The sequence below is a fragment of the Chenopodium quinoa genome, unplaced genomic scaffold (assembly GCF_001683475.1).
Source record: "Chenopodium quinoa cultivar QQ74 unplaced genomic scaffold, ASM168347v1, whole genome shotgun sequence".
NCBI lineage: Eukaryota > Viridiplantae > Streptophyta > Magnoliopsida > Caryophyllales > Amaranthaceae > Chenopodium > Chenopodium quinoa.
The window spans coordinates 342,102-362,866 of NW_018745403.1; the positions used below are offsets into that span (position 1 = coordinate 342,102).

Below are 20,765 nucleotides of genomic sequence, written 5' to 3' on the forward strand. Positions count from 1 at the left end.
ACAGAAACAAGCCATTGAACACATACGGATTGTAATACCTGTATAAAATATATATTAACATTAGTTAACGATTAGTACTTGTTCATCCGTTTAGATTTAGTCATCACGGTACTAGTTTATTTGATGCGACAATTAATTCAGGATGGATGGAGTAGAAACTGTTCAACGTTAACAAACAATAACTAGAAGACCTAATGGGATTATCAAGAGATTTGTCTCACTATTCTTACACATACAAGATACATTATTTGTCAAAAATATTAATGATTAACAAACTCCAAAGATATGCATAACCAATTGATGACCATTGTTGAGAGATACTATGAACATACTACGTACGCTTTGAAATAATACAACAAAAGCATGTTTACTATATGAATAAACAAAGAGTGATATACCTGGAGCCATTGAAATGATCCGACAAAGTCAAATTGATAAGGAGAAAAACTAGAGTTCACTTTAGAGACAAACTGCTAAAATTGTATCTTGCTAATTTGATGGATCATTAGAGCAGAACAGTTGTTCGGATGAATCTTTAGCCTCTTTAACAAAATAACTAACGTATGCTTAATTGCTTCCTTCGTCAATCACCTCACTAACTCTAATAGATCTGGAACTGTACATAGATGAATCAGAATCATCAAAAATATTAGTAATCATAGGGAAGTGTATGTAATTTCTCAAAATCTCGTTTCATTAACGAAAGTATGTTGTGAATTACGGAGTAGGTTTCATCTAAAAGCAGATTTGAGCTAAAATCAATAACATACTTGTAAAAATATACAAAGTATAAATTCTCGAAATGGTGTAAGGGTAACCAAAGTTATTATTGGTTTACGCATGATACATGTTTAACAAAAAATAAAAATAACACGTGTCATCTACAAAATTAGACAGTTTTTTTTTAGTTGGGTAAGAAAATTGGGCTAACAGATCAATACATTATGCCTAACACCCCCAAACTCTTAAAGTAAGAAAATAATCTTGACAAAAATGGAATGTACGTATTCCATAACATGGATACAAAGAAACAATAATCATGTACTCGTTATAATAAAACTACTAGTTGGACGACAGGGCAACGGCAAACAAAACCCGAGATTATGTGCACTATAACGCAGCAAATCAGCAATTAAGATTAAATCAGAGTGAGATAGGTAGAAGAAAACCAACCGTTACATCAAAATATCAAATTTGAATAGAAATCACACATATATATTTACTCCCAATTGTATGTTCCGAGATACTCCAAAGACTTCAAAATCAGGATGTTGGTGATCAATATTATGTTAGTACATGTAAATCTTCACATTGATAATTCTTATTTGCAATCAATGAAAGTCGATAAAATGTACCTGAAATTGCGCCTACCACAAGATGATAAAGGAAATGATTAAGAGTATCCGATGAGCAAGTTTCTATCTTTCGGTGTGTTTTTTTTTTTTTTTTTTGATTTTCTGGAAGAAAAACACTGACTAGAGAACACTTCTATGAAGTACGAAATATATGTACATTTTAAGGTTATTTTTAGTTTTATTTTAATAGCTATTTTTATTAAATACTCCGTATTACAGAGTACATATTATCGGGTGTGAAGTGATTTTCAAAACCCAGGACCTCAAAAGTGGCTAAACCCCAACAAAATAGCAAGAAGACCTATTTATACAACGCACCTTACATAATTACAGAGTACAAAACATAAAAAGAGCAAAAGCATTGCAAGCAGCATTCGAACATCTTCTCTGACAACTGCCAAGTCTAGTCAATCATCGCCAATATTCATCCTTGGAATAAGCAGCATTCCAACATCTTCTTGTAGCTGCAAAATTTCTGTGTAAGTCTCTCAATTCTTCAATTTTTATTGATTAGAATTCCAAATAATTATTCATATTTTTGCAACTTCACAGTCCAATTTCACATTATATATCAAGAATTTTATTGGGAAATTAAAAGGGTTTGTTCTAATTCACTTTTACTTTAACCCCTTTTAATTTCTTCAAAAATTTCATCTTTATTTCGATTTTTTGACTTTTGTGTCTTAGAGTTTCAATTTTTACTACCATATTGTATAAAGCTTTGACCTTTGGTCTCTATTTTTCTGAATTTTTAATCTTCAATTGTTTAGCACTTTCAATTTGATTTCCCTATAAATATGATCTCCTATACTTGTTCTACGTCTCAATTGAAAATGTGAGACAACATCATATCAGATTTAGTTTTCTCATATTCTGCTACCATTTGATTGTGCAAATTTTTAAGTATTGGAAGCAAAAATCACAGTAGCTGTCGGTTTTAGTAGCGTGGTTAGACGAAAATTGACCGCATTGTTACATTATTTATTGAGTAGGAAATGTAAATTTGAAGCAGGTTTAGGACAAATAATCAATTGGTGTAAACCTAGTTTATCACTTTATCCTTTGCTCAATTGTCTATCTGGTCTTTCTTATTCCTTTGAGATAACCAAAGGTTTGTGTATTAGATTATCATAACCTAGATGATGAGGAAAGAATTGAAATGACCCGAAAAATGGCCACTCTGCTGAAAAATCGACTTTTTGACCAGAAACTAGATCCTAGGCGCTACTATAAATATTTTTAGTCTTATGAGGTGTTTCCCAACAATTTTTATTTTATGAAAGGTGCTTTCTGAATTACACTATTCTCAATTGTGACCACTTTTATTAAGGGTTCGAACCGTTTTGTTCAATTTAGTTCCCTTTTATGATTGTTTTGTTTCGTTGATCATTTGGGCACAAAGTTTCTCCCCTATCTTGTTGCAGGGCAGCCTGAATTTATTTGTGTCAATGGAGAGTGAAGATGTGATGAAAGAGGAGAGCGAAGAAGCAAATGAAGGAGAGGAAGAGGAAGAAGAACGAGAAGAAGATGGTGATGGAGGGGAGGAGGGTGAAGGTGAAGATGAATTGGAGGAAGGGTATGAGGAATGTTTAGTGAGATTTGAAGGGGATATAAATCCTTTGGATTTTGTTGAGGATGGTATTTCTGAGGTTCAACTTTATCAACAGTTTGAACAGCTTGAGTATAAAGCTTTGGCTGAGAAGAAGCGCAAGGCTATTGCTGCTGCTATTCAAGGGTATATTGCCTTTTTACTTTTCATTCATTTTTTATTTACCCCTTTATTTTTGTCTAGCCTTATAATCAGTTTTCTGCACAATTGTATAAAGCAACAAGAACAATCTAGCATGAATAACCCTAAATTTTTTTAGGGGTGTGACATTTGTGTATGTGGGAAATAAAGTGTGTATACCTGAATATGACTTAGATGTTAGTTGAACTTGGGTAGCCCTAATTGGAACTTATCCGAACCAATTGAATTTGATTTTATTTTATGTATAATAAAGATATCATATATGTAAGCATCCTTCTGGTTGTATTTGAGAGAATTACAAAAAAATTGCATTTAAGAGTGACCTGATATATATGAAAAATTATACCATAACATTTGTTTGGGGTAATTTTTGTTTAGAGTTTGCAAACTGGTGTTGTCGTTCATCGTTGGCTATGTCCCCACAAGTTGGTACTTGCGATGGGTCATTTTTATTTCTTGCTGTCCACATATTTTCCCTCTTTCACTGTTTACTATGCAGATACAAAGTTCTGTAATTCGAGACCTCGAGGGTCACCAATATAGCAAATTTATTATGCTTTTCAGCATCATAATGAAAGTTTTCCCCATTGGGGGATGTGTTGAATTCGTTAATGACTAGGAGCACAAATTGAGATCAGTGAATATTTTTCTTGCTGTCACTTAATGTGGTAAAGCTCTTAAAGGAGACTTTTGTATAGTTCTCCTTTTTCTGTGTGTTCATGCATTGGTCGTTTCATTTCAGATCATTATGACATTTCGTATGCATTAGCTGAATTGTTGTTGTAGAGATCCCTGGGTTATACTAGACTATATTTGGGAATTTTTTTATATATGGGCTTATATTGGAGTTTTAAAAATTGGTTACATTTGCAGAGAAGGTTCAGTTAAGAAACGGAGGCCAGAGATTACTGCTGGAGCAACCTTTGCAGAAATAGAAGAGGCCTTGAATTATGGTGCTCGTAGAAGATCTAAAAAGGTACTTTTCTTCATTGTGTTTCTTTAGAAAAGTCTTTCTATAGTGAATTTTTTTTTTGGGAACATGGTTGCTTAAGGAAGAAAATCTCACCCGTGGGAACATTTTTGACTAAAGAAAGGGAAAAATAGGTAACTAGAGTGTCAGAAGATGCAATATATTATATGATGCTTAAGGAATTGCTTTTGAACTTAATTCTGCAATGGAGAATATGTTATGGGTTGCTGATACTTAACTTCACAAGGGTTTAATGTGTTTGTTGCACATTAGGATGGGGAGGAATATGTTGATTTCATATCGTGGTGATTAGTTTTCTTCTATCCCTATTATTTCCATGCTTATATCTGTAATCCAAAATGATGCTTCTTGTAGCACTTGGCAGAAAGCTTCTTTTATCATGTTCAAATTGTTCACTATTAGTATTTCCAATTAAATTCCTCAATAATTATTTGTGGTTGGAATTATCTGTTTATCTATTTTGGAGGATTATATGGATGTGATGTTATTACACTTACATGATGTTGCTTCTTCACTTCTTACAATTCTGAGTATAACCTCGCTCTTCCCATTTCTTAATCGTAGTGTTCCAATTAGTGTGCTTATTTCAGAGACACTTAGCTGTTTTTATCATTGCAGGACATTTTGTAGTTTCACTTTGTTTATCCTTTAGTTCACTCTGAAAATGCGAGGCTTTGAATGTAGCAGCTTGGCCATATAATAAATTATTTTCACAGTATTTGTAGTCTATCCTTGCACCTTCTTCATATGGTGGCATGTGATGTAAAATCTGAAGGTGGATGCAGATCTCTTCTGCTTCTTATAACTGTTTCATTTCATATTTTCATCTCACACTATTTTCTTGTCTTTATGCTTCAGCCTAAGAAGAGAGGGAGGCGTAAAGGATCAAGGAATAAGCTTAGCCCTGAAATCACAAAGAAGATTGGTGATGCTAATCTTTGTTATGCGCATGGCCATTATGATGATGTATGTGAACCCTGTTAAATCTTTGCTCTTCTTCTAATTCAATTGAGTTGCAAGGTCAATTTTGCAATGAATTGATCTTTTTCTTGTAAAAATGATGTATATCTTTTTTTTTTTTTTTTTTTTTTTTTTTTTTATTTCATTGCATTGAATCGTTATTGTTTATGGTCTACTTTTTTCATGCCATTTTCGAATCATTTTTTGATTTTTCGCCATGATTTGAGTAGGGCCTTGGCCTTTGGCCTCATCTTGTCTAGCACATTTTCTATATATTAACACTGACTATCTAGGTGTTTGGGTGAGGGAGTGACTGTATGCAACTGTACTTCTTATTAGTTTAGACTAGCATTAAATGTGCTCTAAAGTTAAGTGCAAGTGTTTTTGAAGGATTTGACTTCACTAGGGTCTAGTGGCCCTTCGAGAAGTGGAATCCAAGGCTCTGTCAGTCGCTCTAGCCAAAGCTTACAGTCAATGACTTTGAGGCAGGAAGACGATGTATAGTGCCTAGAAGTCTACCCTTGGTGTTGTCAATAACATGTTACCCAATTTGCAGTATGCTCTTATCGTAAATTGGGTATGTTATACTTATGGACTTACCTATTAGGCTATTGGGGATTTGAGTTCATTATGTATCACGAATATCCTCTCCTGGGCTTATTAATGCTTTATCTTTAATGTTCTAAACAAGTTTATTCTTGGTTTATCAATAGATGCATATGGCTTTAAAAAATTATCATAGTTACATGGCTATATATCCTTTGAGTTATTAGTGGTAATGCAATCCTAGTGGAGGTAGGATTGGTGATGGATGTTATGTTGGCTAAGCATGGGGATTAATTGTTCTAATTTATCATACATTTTCTGATATAATAGTATATCTTATTAATCATGCTTCCTCAATCTAACACTTTACCATGTGGTCCTTGTCTCACTCTGGTTTTTACCACCAAGATATCTTTACCATGTCTACATCTTCAGACCCAGCTTCTGTTTCACTGATATTAGTGGTTGTTTTGTGTAGTTCTTTATAGTTGCTCATAATATTTCTCAGTTTTTGTTTACTTTCCTAAATTAATGTCTGTATGCTTAATATACCTTGTAGTTTAGGAGCATTTCAGTTCAATATTGCTTCTGTGTCCACTTAGTGTATATGGTGTCTGTTAACTTTCTGGTCATTCTGTTGTAGGCTATCAGGTTGTTGATTGAAGTGGTTCGATTGGCCCCAAATCTACCGGATCCATATCACACACTTGGGCTTGTATATAACTCTATGGGTAACAAAAAGAAGTCTATGGATTACTACATGATTGCTGCATTTGTGGGTCCAAAAGATTCACCTCTTTGGAAACTGCTTGTGACTTGGTCCATGCAAGTATTCAAAGTTTTGTTTTGTTTATTTTTTTTAAATGATCCTTTGCTCATATGGGATGATCAAAGAAATATTTAAAATGGTTTGAATTTGCCTATCTAGAATGCGATGTTTTAATATCATACCAGTAGATCGTTTTTACATAATGTGGGTTTCTAGGGACACAGGAACTGAGAGAAAATTAACTTTTAAGTGTTTGGGAAAAGATCCACTTGCAAATTGCAATGTAGATTATATGTGTGGAAGACATCAAAGTTAGATATTCCCCTTTTCCCCTTATAATTGTATTGTGTGGTGACGTTTCACTAAGAGCACTTAGTATTATTGGCTGAAAGTCAGGGGTCATTAAACTATTGAAGTTTCCCTTAAACTTTTTAGAAGCTTGAATGGCCATTTGGTAAAAGGTGACAAAGTGAGGTGATTGTAATGATATTGTGTGATTCTGTATGGAATGTTGGATGTGAATTTCCAGGGTATTGGATTACCACCCTCTAACTCTAAGTATGTGTTTTTCTTTGTTAATTCCTGTTATCCTCTATTTATCAACCTCCACTGCGCACATACTTAAGGGTATTGAGTGAGAATGAGAATCAAGCACATACTTGGGAGAAAACATTTCATGTTACAGAATTTTTTTTGTTTATCTTACCTCAAATTATGAGCTTAAATACCAAACTGGCCAATGAGCATCTTTTGAATTTTATTTATGGGGAAATTTTTTATAACTGACCCGTGTATACTGTATAATGTATAGGTCATTTGACTTACTCTTTTTCGGTTTTCCATTTGTGACACTGCTGCTATGGTTGTCGGTGCCGCTGAAACGTAAAGTTAAATCTGTGGCTCATTTATGGTTTTGCATTGGTTTGCAATACATCAGTGGCTATGGTCTCCCACACCACTTGTCACCTTGCTAGACTGAGGACTGTGAGGAGGATATGGAAGTCAATTTTAGGTCGCAATATCATTTTGTAACAGTACTGAGTTAAGGAGTGACTCTGAAACCAATTGAACTAACTTAGCCCAACCCTTTTGTAATTGGTTGGTTATCTCCAAATAGATTCTGGAAGAGTCCATTAAGCATTAAAATGGGAGCCTGGAATGGCAAATTTCATGTAAACCCATCATTTATCTTATTTCTGTCTGATGTTGGATAATCTTGAGGTGTTACACCTATAGTTTGTAATGTACTATTGATAGTTTTCTCATCAGTATCAATGGTAGAGATTTATTTTTAATTTTTTTCTTTTATTAGAAACCTCATAGTTCCTTATAGTTTGTTAGTGATTATTTTTCCTGATTTAATGGTCTCATACTTTTATTAATGTAGAGAGCAGGGTAACATCGGTCAAGCTTGGTATTGTCTTTCTAAGGCAATTACTGCCGATCCGAAGGATGTTACACTCAGATACCATCGTGCTTCACTTTACATGGAGATAGGGGATTATTCAAAAGCTGCTGAATCATATGATCAGATTGTTCAACTCTGCCCTGATAATGTTGAAGCACTCAAGACTGCGGCAACGGTTTCATCTTGATCCTTGTGTTTTAAAGTTCTTGTCCGTAAACATTGTCCGATGACTTGCTGTAACTCTTACAATATTTTATCTGTCTTGCTACATCCTTCTTTATGACTACTGAATATTGGAATATGTAATGTTTGGTAATGTGAGAGTGAAGTAACACATGTTTAGTAGGAAAATTTTCCAATTGAGATATCCGAGGCTTGCTTTCTGAGGAGAGGGACCTAAAATTTTGGGAGCTATCTACTTAATGACCTTAGAGGAGAAAAATAGCTATTTTTTTTTTTGAATAAAATTTTAATATCTATTTTGATGAGTAATAAAAAAAAAATATGATCATAGGGGTTTGTGTGACATAGTGACTTATACAGAGCTATTTTGCAATTGTTTTGTGACTGTACTGAAAAAAAAATACATGGTCATTTTAAATTTTCTGTTTACAGCCTTGCTGTTATTCATTTACTTCTCATTTAAAGATTAAAGAGGATGCATTACTCTCTGTATAGTTGTTAATTTTCAACGTAATGTTTCATGCATTTCTTTGTTACCTACTTCCGTTTCACTATGTTTATCCTAATGGACTTTTTACCAAGGTTAAGAAAAAGTGGAGAACCTATGGAAAGATGTTTAGTGGAGCAGTGTACTCTGTATTAATTGAATTTGGAGGAAAATGATAAGTAGGACTTTCAAAATGGAAAGGAGAACAAGCATTGTCTAAGAGAGGGTATTATGTTTTATCTGTTAAAGATGGTATCTTCTTGACTTGCTTTCTTTTGCAGTTGTACAAGCGATCTGGCCAGTTTGAACGTTCTATTATTATCTTGGAGAACTATCTTAACAAGCATCATTCTGAAGCTGATCTTACCGTGGTTGATATGCTGGCTATATTCTTTATTGAAAGCAATTTCTATACAAAAGCACTTCAGCACATTGAGCATGCAAAGAAGGCCTGTAATATAGTGAAGGAGTTTCCCTTGTGTCTGAGAGTAAGAGAAGGGATTTGTCATGCTCATCTAGGGAATATGGAGAAAGCAGAGGTATGTTTGATAGATGTTACTGAAAGCATTAGCTTATAGAAGTGGTTTATTGGTTTTCTGGTTGCTTGAATGCTTAGCTACATCTACAAGTTGCTTTCTTCTCTGATATGGATGCCGTACAGTCATAGTGTGTCTTTAATTCTTAATTGCACTTTCTCCGAACAATTCTTGAGAACTCTTGTTTGGGTTAGTATTTCTCTTGGACTCTTGGTTGCTGCTACTTGTAGAATATCTTTGAGGGAAGCATTGCGTTTCGGAGATGGACAAGTTGACGGTCTCGTGGCTTTATACTTTGGGTTATTTTTAGGTGTTTGTGGGTGAAGAGAAATTATGGTTTCTTTCTTTTTTTGAGAAGTTTTGTTCTGAATTATATACTTGAGCACAAATAGCCTACTTGTCTTTAAGAAAGTGATGGATCCAACATGCCTCAGGTGTCATTTTAGAATTATTGTTCTTTTTTCTACAAAGTATCCAGCCACAAAATTTTTGTCCAATCACCACCATCCTGGTATTTTATTTTGATTGAATATGCTTTGTGGCTAGGAGTTGTAAATTCTGACTACTTTTTTCCTTCATCTCTTTTTAATGGTGTTTATTTTTAATTTATTTTTATTTTATATAAAAATTGTTTTTAAGTTTTTTTCAGGTGTGTTTGTTTCTTACTTCCTCTCTAGTGACCCGATACCTGATGGCTGATTTTGCTGGTTCTTTTGAATTGTTGGATTGTATTTTTCCTTTTCTGCTTTTGATTGGCGTTTTAAGAAAACTCACCCATAATGAACATTCATTTAAAGGGTGTGTATGATCTTTGTGGAATGTTTAGGGTAGAAACGCTTTTTATGGCAAAATGCTCCTCGTGCTGAACCTTTGACATTCATATTTCTTTTCTAAGAAATACAATGCTGGCATTGAACAAGGATATATTTGAAAAGATATTGAGGAAGGGGGACCCTTGTTATCAGATTCCCTCATCTTTTCCACCATAATTTTCTTATGTGGCCCATGTGTCGGCATCTCTTTTGTTCCAGAGATTGCATATTGTCGAGGGTTACCATTTTCTATAAAAACCATCCTGCTAGCAATCTGTAAGGGCTTGTGTATGTTGGTTGATGATTGCCAGATTAGGTGAATTTTATGTTGTTATGGTTGATGTGATATTGGATACCTTTACACATTTTGGTTTATTCTCCAATAACTTCTTTCAATGGTGTACAGATTTGTTTCAGTCATTTGCAAAGGAAAAATGCAGAGCAGCAGATAGACTTATTAATGGCAGTGGCCAACTCATTTGGAAATCTGCACCAACATGAGTTAGCGTTGAAGTATTATCTGATGTTAGATGGCTGTGTCTCAAACAGCGTAAGGTCACTTGCTACTGTGCCAGGAGTTTAGCTTCATGGTTCTCTTAGGATGTGTAGTCTAAAATTTTCTTCGTTTTTATGTTATGTGATTCTTATGTATTTGCCAAGTATTAATCTTAGCTATTTTATGAAAACTTTCCATGTTTTAGGTTCAAAATGAAGTGTCAACAAGAGCCCATACCCACAATAGAAAGTCGAGGGTCCAACATGGGTATTGAGGTAAAATAAAGATCTGAGTAACTTAGGCTTTGAGCTACATACATCTGATTTTTCTGCCCCAACTTCAGTGAGACCCTGGTTATAGAATTATGATGTTGGCTAATAGTAAATCGTACGGACTCAGGAGTTTTTGAGGGTAAATGGGCTTTATACTTGATGTCACATCATAAACATAGAAAATGAATTCATTGTATTGTGCACACAGATATGGAACAAATTATGGGGGGCTTATGCTTGTAGTCTAGTGGATAAAGATGTTTGAGGGGTGCAACGAGAGTGCAATGGGTCAAAGACTCAGAGTTCTATAGACTGACTCAGTAAAAACTAAATAGGCATTCTAGCTTGACTACAAAGGGCTGTTTGATGAGAAAGTGGTCCGTCTCATCTGTTAATCTTTAGAATGCCTATATACAATTGGAGTTGCACCTTATCAAGCATCTAGAGCTCTGTGAGATGTTGGTTTGTTATTTGCTTGGCAAACTTCCTTCTGCAATTGATTTTATCCAACATTGTCATGTTTCAATTTTGTAGGAAATCGTAAGTTTGAAAATTGCGCACTGCTACTCGATTTTGAAAAAAGCTACTTTAGCTATCCAGTTCTTCAAACTTTTCTGAAGCTCTTTTCCTGAATCTCCTTTAAGCTGATAACGTTATAGGCATGATTTTAATCAATATAATGCCCACTTTTGAGGTAGTGGGCCAATCTATTTCACCGCACAGACCCTTCAACATCTTTTGTCTCAGTACGCATGCACTCACGCTACCACTCCCTCCGTCCCAGATTCAATGACACGCTTCCCATATATGGTTGTCCCAGATTAAATGACGCACATCCTTTTATGATATGGACCCACTAAGATTTTGTTACTTCTCTCTTCCCACTACCAAAATTTATGGTCCCACTCTCTCATTCAATTAAATTATGTTGGGTTGAATTGAGTTTTATTTTTATTTTTTCCTATCGTCAAGTAAATAATGACTTGGAGTTGAACTGAGTTCTGAGTTTCTATTGGTGTCTGGTTTGAATTGAGTTTAATTTATCGGCTCCGGTTAATAACAGGTTGTGCTGAATCAGGTTTGAGTATTTCCTGTGTGGAACAATGAGGTATAGATCGAGTTTTATTGAGTTTTTGGTTAGCCATGGGCTCGGTACAATTCAGATTTGGTTCTCTGATTCTTGTTCAGGATGTTGGGTAAAATGGGTTGGGTTTGGTTCTGTGTGTTGAGCTGATACCATTTCAAAAATTTCCTCATGCAAGGAAGTTTTGTATTTTTAGCCATCCTAACACCATAGGCCACTTTCGAAATTAAGTAATTATACTTTGAAATTTTCTATGTTAACATATTACCTTGTGACATGGAAGAAACGTAACTTTGAATTGTAGGGTAGAATCTGTAAATGTCTTGCTATAAGCTAGATTATCTTTTATCTAAGGTATGGGTTCACATTCACCTGCTTCATTGAGACTGCTGTGTCTAATGTAGAAATCTGTTAGCTGAGAATGTTCCATCTCTATGGACTTTGCTTGTGGCATGTTCCATGCTAGCTAAAAAACAATTGATCTTGTTTGACCTTATTTCTAGTTAGTTACTAGTCTCTCATTTCAGGATTACAAGCTAGTGAGGCATGTTCCATGCTAGCTAAAAAACAATTGATCTTGTTTGACCTTATTTCTAGTTAGTTACTAGTCTCTCATTTCAGGATTACAAGCTAGTGAAGATGATATTGATGCTCGTTTGACTCTAGCTTCCATTCTTCTTGAGGAAAACAGAGCAGAAGGAGAAATTGAATTGCTTTCACCTCCATCTAACCCAGGTAGTGATGTTCCATGAATCTTACACTGCTTTTCCTATTGAACTCTTTGGGGATCAGTGTCAAATAACATCCTCTCATGTCTAATATTCATTTTTGCCAGTTTTATCAAAGGATATGCATGCAGATAGATCAGAACCTTGGTGGCTTAATGTCAAAGTGAAGTTGAAGTTATCTCATATCTTTAAAACTAAAGGGATGCTTGAGGCCTTTGTTGAAGTGATATACCCTATTATCCATGAATCACTAAAGATTGATTCAATGCAGCAGAAGGTACTTTTCTAAAAGTGTAGCTTTAGAAGTGTCATTGAATCTTGTTCATGCATCCACGCAACAAGACACAAGTCTGCACTTGCTTGTATCCACATCCATGCTCAGTCATGCTTCTATATCAGTATTGAACACACTTGCATGGCACATGCATCTATTTGGACATTGAGCATATTCTCTGATGAGATTTTAGAATCAAGTAGGAATCAGTTATTCTTTGGTGAGCTTTTTTGTGTTTTCCCTTTTTATGTACTGTAAAAATTGTCTTTTATTTTGGCACTTGACATGTTAATACAACAGCAACCACCCTTTAGTGTAGATCATGGCATACATAATCGTAGGGAGGTAGAGTCGTAGTGACCTGTGCAACATCACTTGAACTGGTTTTGGCACTACTATTGTTTCTGAAACACGCTCTCTGAGTCAGTTTTCATGATATGATTTTGAATTATAGGATATGTGCATTTATGGAATATGGATGTGGCCGGTTACCTATTGACGCTGTACATTTATGAAAAAAGCATGATGCTTTTTGAGACGTAAATGGTGATGGTTTACTAGAAATGAGAGCCTGTTTTCCCCATTATATAATTTGATGTTAGGTTACTTTGGTATGAACAGATGATGAAGTCGAATGTGGAAATGTAATGACGTTTTTTTTCTTGGTGTTTGTGTTTAATTACAAAATAAAGGTTGTTCGATATTAATCCTTTCCATGCGACGTGCTGCCATTGAATAAAATGTAGCTGTGCTCCCGTTAAATGATACCTTGCTGCTCCTGTTGTTTGTGAATGCTATATTCCTTGCCTTATCCTTGATGGTTCTTCTATGAAACTGCCAATCTTTGTTTGCAATCATGAAACTTGATGTTGTTTGTTTTCGGGATATAAGAAAGGAGCAAAAGAGAGAAGGGAGGTTAAATATAGGGATGGTGTTTTTTGTGTGATCCTCTTGATTGAGTGACTGGAAATTATTGGTGTTGGTGAACTTTAGGAGAGGGATTTGGAAAGGAGAGCAGGGAAGTGTAAGAGATCTTGTCTGATAGATTAGGGAAATCGGGGATCTGAATTGTGATGACTGAATTGTATAAAGTTGAAATCATTCGAAATGGAGCTTGTCCTTGTATATTAACCTTTGTGGCTGTGTTTTGTGCACATGCTTGTTTGCTCATGATCATGTGAGTCTTATAATGGAATCCTGGACAATTTTTCATTGCTCGTACCAGCAAAAAAGCAATCTTAACCAACATTGTTTGCCATTTCCTTTGTACTTTCACCAAAGTATCTTGTATCTATCTTTGTTTGTTCTGGGTGCTATGATTATTGCTGTCACATTGCCTATCGAGATGCATAGAGTCTTGATGCATAATTGCGTATTGCATTCATAGTATCTTTGTAAATTGTGTTAGCTTATATATTTAATGCGTTCCAGGCAAAACAGAGGAAAAGACTTTCAATGAGTGAACTATCTGACAGAGCAGCCAAAGTTCTTGGTGATCATCAGACAGAATCTGTCTTTGGTAGTTTTAGAAGACCAGCTTCCAGAAATGAGTTGTAAGTATGTGCATCCTTTGCTTTGAGTTATGCTGGATTTTTTTTTCTTCATTTGTAATATGATGATTTGCTCTTCCATAGAACTATTGAAATATTTTCTTTAAACGTTTTACCTTCTGCTGAATGTATGCAATGATGTCTTCATTAAATTCTTATCGTCATATTCGTTTCTGCAACTATCTACCTTGTATATTGTGTGTGTGTTTGGGGCTATAGAACACCCTATAATTTTGCAAATATGAATCTTAATTGATTTTTTTACCCCCTTGCGTATGTGGCAGTGCCGTGTAGATACTTATTTGATATTTGTGTTCTTTATAGTTTATACTGCTTATTTAATAGTTTCCTGCAATAAAACCCAGGTTGAAATTTGTGAACAAAGAATAATTGATGTGGATCATGATAAATTGATTATAAGGAAAGATTAACCACTCTTTCTTCTTTGCTGACATCATAGGTTGAAAGCTAATAGGGCTATAAAGCTGCTTAAAAAGAGGGCAATGTCAAAAGAAGAGAAGATATCTGCTGCAATGGCTGCTGGACTTGATTGGGAAAGTGATGAATCAGAAGATGAAGTTCCAGTAATAATTGTTCACCTTAAAACATCAATTTCTCCTGGTGAAAAATTTTGCTTTTTTTTGTATTTGATTATTCATTACACTTTTATTTGGGATGGGTTCAGCAACAACCACTGAAGGAGCCTCCATTGCCCGATCTCTTCAAGGACGAGGAGCATTATAACCTCATTTCAGATGTCAGTCTTTATTTTTCGACTATTTTGCTAATGTTGCTTGCTTGAATAATAAAACTGCATTGATTCATTTTATTTTGATACCAGTGCTACTATCCTTCTACTGGCCAAACTTTAATTCTTACTTACTTTCTAGGATGTTGTATGCTTCACTTGAATTTCTCGTTCAACTTCTTTGATTTTACTTATCTCGCAATATCTGATTACACTTATTAGGAAATAGTGAAATTTTTCTAAGTGTATTTATTGAGAGTTACTGACATATAGATCATTGACTTTGGTTTTAATTGACACACACCAGCTTGTTTTGTAGGGTAGAATTTATGTTGCAGGCTTCTGTCCAAACTCTAATTACTAATTTACTACCTCTATCCCATTTGTATATAAGGAAAACATATTCGTGTTGGATGTTGTTGGATTCATTTTAATGTGTATTTTCAAAATACAAATTTTATAATTCTTAATATTATACAAATAAAGATATCAATGGTCTACAATGTGCATTGGCGATCATGAAAAGGTAAATAGGAAAAAAATTATTTATAATTTGTATAATTTGACGTGGTATGCTTAGACAGTATGCTAAGTGATTTCCATTTTTCTATTTTGTGTGAATATATGGAATATGGGTCTTATTTTGAAGCATATTGTGAGCTGTTTTCAATGGTATAAAGCTTATAGATTTTAAATCATGTAGCAAAAGTTTTTAAATCAATGGTATAAAGCTTAATTTACGTATTATAATTATCCTGGCATTTTGTTGTAAATTGAACTCTATTTTGCTCATCTTAAACACTAAATGTGTACTTTAAAAAGTTTCATGAGGCTTATACTTAAATTTATTTGAACTTTTACTTGTGACCTGGGATGCTTAATTGGCGTGCTCTGGGAGTATTTTATGGTGATGGAATTCTTGTTGGCAACACCTTGTTGACTTCAATTTACTAGCTAGTCTTGGGGCTTGCACTGTTGTTCTCAAGCTTTGAACTATTAAAAAGCATCTTGTGTGGTATCAATGAAAGGTTAGTTTTTATAGCTTTTCTTGTAGGTGAAAGTGAAGGAGTTATATCCTGAAAATGGTCAACTTTCTTTCTTTCTTTTGGCAAGCTTGAGGTTGCTGTTGAAGTTAGGTTTATTCAAAAATCTGAGTTTAGAGGATTAGGATCTCTGCGTTTGCATTCCAAGTTTGATCTGTAGATAGCTGTTCATGTTATGAGTTCATTACTCAATAACTTTTTTCCTATATTGTGAAGTTTATTGTATGTTTATGTTTTATTCCTCCACTTTTTGGCCTGAACTAATCATCTGTGTGTTCTTTTGTTAGTTATGTATAGCATTGAAATCTTTGAGAAGGTATAGTGAGGCTTTAGAACTTATAAAGCTCACCTTGAAAATAACTTGCAAGACGCTGCCTGCTGAGAAAAAGGAGAAATTTCAGTCCCTTGGTGCCCGTATGTGTTTAACACGGAATTCTTCATAATTTTTCTCTAGTTGCCTTTATGGGGGATGGATGATTCCCCACTTTCTTTAGTTTTAACACTTCACATTCTCAAGTTCCATTTCAAATAGAAGTTTTAATGAGACTTCTTTTATGTTGCCAATACGCTGCTTCCTGTGCTGCAGAAATAGCCTTGAACATTACTGATCCATCTGATGGGTTTGACTATGTACGCTACATTGTTCAGCAGCGTCCACAGAGTATTGCTGCCCGGAATTGCTATTACCGATTAGTCTTGAGGTACATAAAATCCTTATATCTCTCTTAAAACTCCTGTTTATGTATTTCCCAGCCATAAATAAGGAGTTTGGTCCTTAAATTTGATATCATGAAAAGTTGCTCTAGCAAACCAGTTCTAGGTTTTTGATGAATGAAGCTCTTTCCTAGCCTAGTTCAAGTAGGACTATAAAAGAAGTTAGTTCCCTTTAATCTATTATACAATTGTAAAGGTACTTCCCTCTTGAAAAGAGGATCGATTCAGGTTTTGGTGTGAAGTGTGAACTTGTGAATCTATGTATCCCAAAAAATCCCTGACTTGGGGTAAAATAACTGGAATTAGAGGATTGGTAATTGGTTAAGAAGGGCCAAGTACAAGTAGTGGGGATCAGATGTATACTCATTATTGCAATATCATCATCTAGTATGCATATTGCTTAAGTTTGGGATATCTAATTGTACTGTAATCCGTTGGGGCCAAGGTGAAATCTGGTTTACTGGTGAGTTAATTGTCTTTACTATGTCATCTGTTTGAGATAGCTTCAACCCAACCTATTTCGTTTCGATAGTTGTGACTACCATGGCAAGGGCATTCCCCCCATTAACAGTGATGTGGACGTACATCTAATATGTGGCCTTGGGCTTTATTGCAAACACCTTCATTTCCATTGCATATATCATTTGGGAGACCGTCACAATACACATTGTTAGGTTTCCACTTAATTTTTTTGGCCTCGTCAATATTTTCCTCTTGCTTAGTTCCCAGATGCTGATATTTTGAGGACATATTATGTGGCACATTTACTGGCCTCAAAAAACAAAAAAAAAAAATTACTGGAAGGGATGTCAATAAGGGATTCTCATAAAGTTCACATCAGCTCTCATATCCGGGACATCCTGAATGAAAGTAAATTGAGATTATTTAAGCTGTGTTCTGTCCAACTTATTTCTACTTATTTTAGGTGAGTTCAGGAATAATAAATCCGGATAAGTTCATATCAGTTCCGACAAGTTTGTTCAAATACGTTCAATTTACGTCCATAATAAGTTCAGATAAGTCAAATTCAGTTGAATAACACACCCTTAGTGAGATTATTGCCCCTGGATTTGAGCTCTCTCTGTTTCATTGTGATGAACTCAATTTACACCAGCTGTAATTAGGGAAGATCAATAGAGAAAAGCAGAACAAATAACTGAAGATTGAGAAGGGAAGGATTTTGATAAATAGTAGAAGAAGAAAAGAGAAAAATAACTGCTGAGCTTTCAAGAAACTCAGTACTCCTAAAACTAGAGCAAAACAAAATGATTTCACAGTTCCCTATGCCTACTGGCTTCCCCCTTTCTTTATTTGTTGCCTCATGCTAAACATCACTTCCTACACATTCTCTCATACATCGAACCATTTTATTAAGTTACCCCTTTTACCCCTTGGTGTGACGTCTGCCATATGTCTGGACAACAGGGCCCTGAGGGAGGTTCATCACATTCACATCTTTTCCTCGTAACCCTCCTCTCACTTTTTTTTATGTCTCCCTTTCTTTTCTTTAGCACCTGTGAAATCAATTTATCTTTAAATTCATCGACATTATTATAAGCCACAATAAGCTTCTGTCAAATCTGGTTTAGTCTGGAATCATTGCAATTCATTTTGCAGGATGCTATAGGCCTATAGTAGATATCTAGATACTACTGCAAAATCACACCTTAGTGTCTTCATGGTCTGTCTATGCCTTTTCTGAATTTGATTATGTGGTTCAAACTTCAAAATCTATTAAAGCAAAACCAGGTATCCCCTTATGTATTATTGCCGTTCAGATCTTGCTATATCCTGAAAGGGTAAAACAGGCAACTAGGAGGAAGAAAAGATAGTTGGCAAAGTCATCTGATTTTTCACAGAAATGTGGCACGAAAAAAATTGTTAAGTTGCAGAAATGACCAAAATCACGTTGAACTGAAATCTACCTTTCACTGTTCAAATCTGGCAAGCTCTGCTAATATGGTGTTCTGGTTGTTCTTATGGATCATTTACCCTATTACTGATGAACTTATCTGATTATTTATGAACTTGGTTATCATTTTAAAAGCCTTTCTGATTCGATGTAGTTTTATTTTGTTTAACTACGCTAAAAGGTAGGGTTCTAGATTAGCCGTTTTTATTGTGTGTGTGTGTGTTGGGGGGGGGGGAAAGAGTGAAAAGATTAGGTACAACATACATAGATAGGGTGGTTAAGGGAATGGAAACCCCTATGAATCCAGAGGAGGAAAATGGCATGTCCCTGTCTAGGGGAAAATGCAAGAAGGGTTAGGAGACACTGCTCCCAACCCCAACTCCCAGGTTGACTGTGTTGTTCCATATCTGTCAATTTTTTTTTTGTTGAAAGTGGTCAATGATTGTGCATAAAATTCGTGTTTAATTTGAAATTCTATGTCTTATTACTGTTCTTCATCTGGCTATAGACTAGAGAATCGGCTGTCGAAGCATAATAAATTCCTCCATCATATGCGTGTTGAACAGAAAGATTTAGTGCCACCCATGATTATTTCTGGAAATCAGTTTACCATGATCAGTCAACACCAAGTAGCTGCATGGGAATACTTGGAAGCACAAAAACTGATGCCTGATTCCCCACTGGCCAATCTCTGTGTCGGTATGTATGTAATGATATGCTTACCCGATTGATGTGATATGCTGGTGTTTACTCTCCATATAATGATCCTTCTTCCTCTGCAGGGACTGCGTTGGTTAATTTAGCCCTTGGACATAGACTTCAAAACAAACATCAGTGTGTTGCACAAGGCTTAGCGTTCCTTTACAACAATCAGAGACTTTGTGAAAATAGTCAGGTTACCATTTTTTTTTTATATTTTTCAGTTTGAAAACAAGCTCAGGAGTGCAAAGAAATAACATTGAGTTGAAAAAGATTACTTTTGTCTGATCATTTTCCTTAGCCATGCCCATATTCATTCTTCTGATAGTATGACTAAATCAATACAGATTTAGCCATGAATATGACCTTTGCGAAGTACTGGCTGTAATTCTCCCTAAGTTAAGAGTTGATCTGTTCAGTAGTACCCTTTTTATCCCATATTATCCGACAACAATTATATCTGTTTTGAGTTACCAGTGAATATTTCTTGTAATTTGTAATACCAATGCAATAAATTTTAACCTCTTAATATGTGTTCATAATCACAAAAATCTGGTAATTTTTCAGGAAGCCTTGTATAATATAGCTCGTGCGTACCACCATGTAGGACTTGTGACCTTAGCAGCTACTTACTATGAGAAGGTCCTTGCAGTTTCCCAAGAGGACTGCTCCTTACCAGAGCTAATCAAAGTAGATAAAGATCCCACAGAACATCCTAAATCCGGCTATTGTGACCTCCGGAGAGAAGCGGCATACAACTTGCACTTGATGTACAAAAGAAGCGGAGCGGTTGATCTTGCTAGGCAGATCTTGAAAGATTATTGCACCTTGTGAGATCTTGATTTGGTTACATTGTTTTTTTTGGATTCATGATCACATGGATATCAGTGCTTTAGTATGAACTATGAAGGGGGTAAGATCCTCAAGCTAAGATGATGGTAACTTAATGTAATTTAGGAAAGAAATTATCATGGCGTTCAATGGATGGAATTTTTACATGCACTCGGGTGTACCTACACCCAAGGGTATTTCAGTGCTCATTGAATTTCCAATGAGCAAAAGTTTAGCAAATGAGTATAATATATTCATGGGCACACCTAAACCTAGCTCTAGATGCACCCTAATGCATGTTAGATGCTCTAGTTATTCCATGTATGTTGATATTGTATTAAATAAGTAGTATACTTTTAAATGACTGTTATGCAGTTGCTCGATTTTGTGCCAAGCCGTTTTGTAGCTTCAGTTAAGGTTACATAGTTGAGTAATGCAAATTCATCGTGAGAACAGTTCCGCCTCATTTGTAGTTTGTAGTTTTATTTTACTTGGCCTGAAGAGCTGGCTGATATGTTACTTCGCCCTTTTATACTGCAAAAAGGAAGATCGTAAAAATAAAGTAATAAAGTGATGCATTAGGTGATTTAATTCTAAAACTTAGTACATTTATACAT

General features: G+C 35.1%; 1 pseudogene; it reads left to right on the top strand.

Annotated features, from left to right (window-relative positions):
* Nucleotides 1-1,605: 1,605 nt before the first annotated feature.
* Nucleotides 1,606-20,542, top strand: LOC110713050 (annotated as a pseudogene).
* The last annotated feature ends 223 nt before the right edge of the window (nucleotides 20,543-20,765 follow it).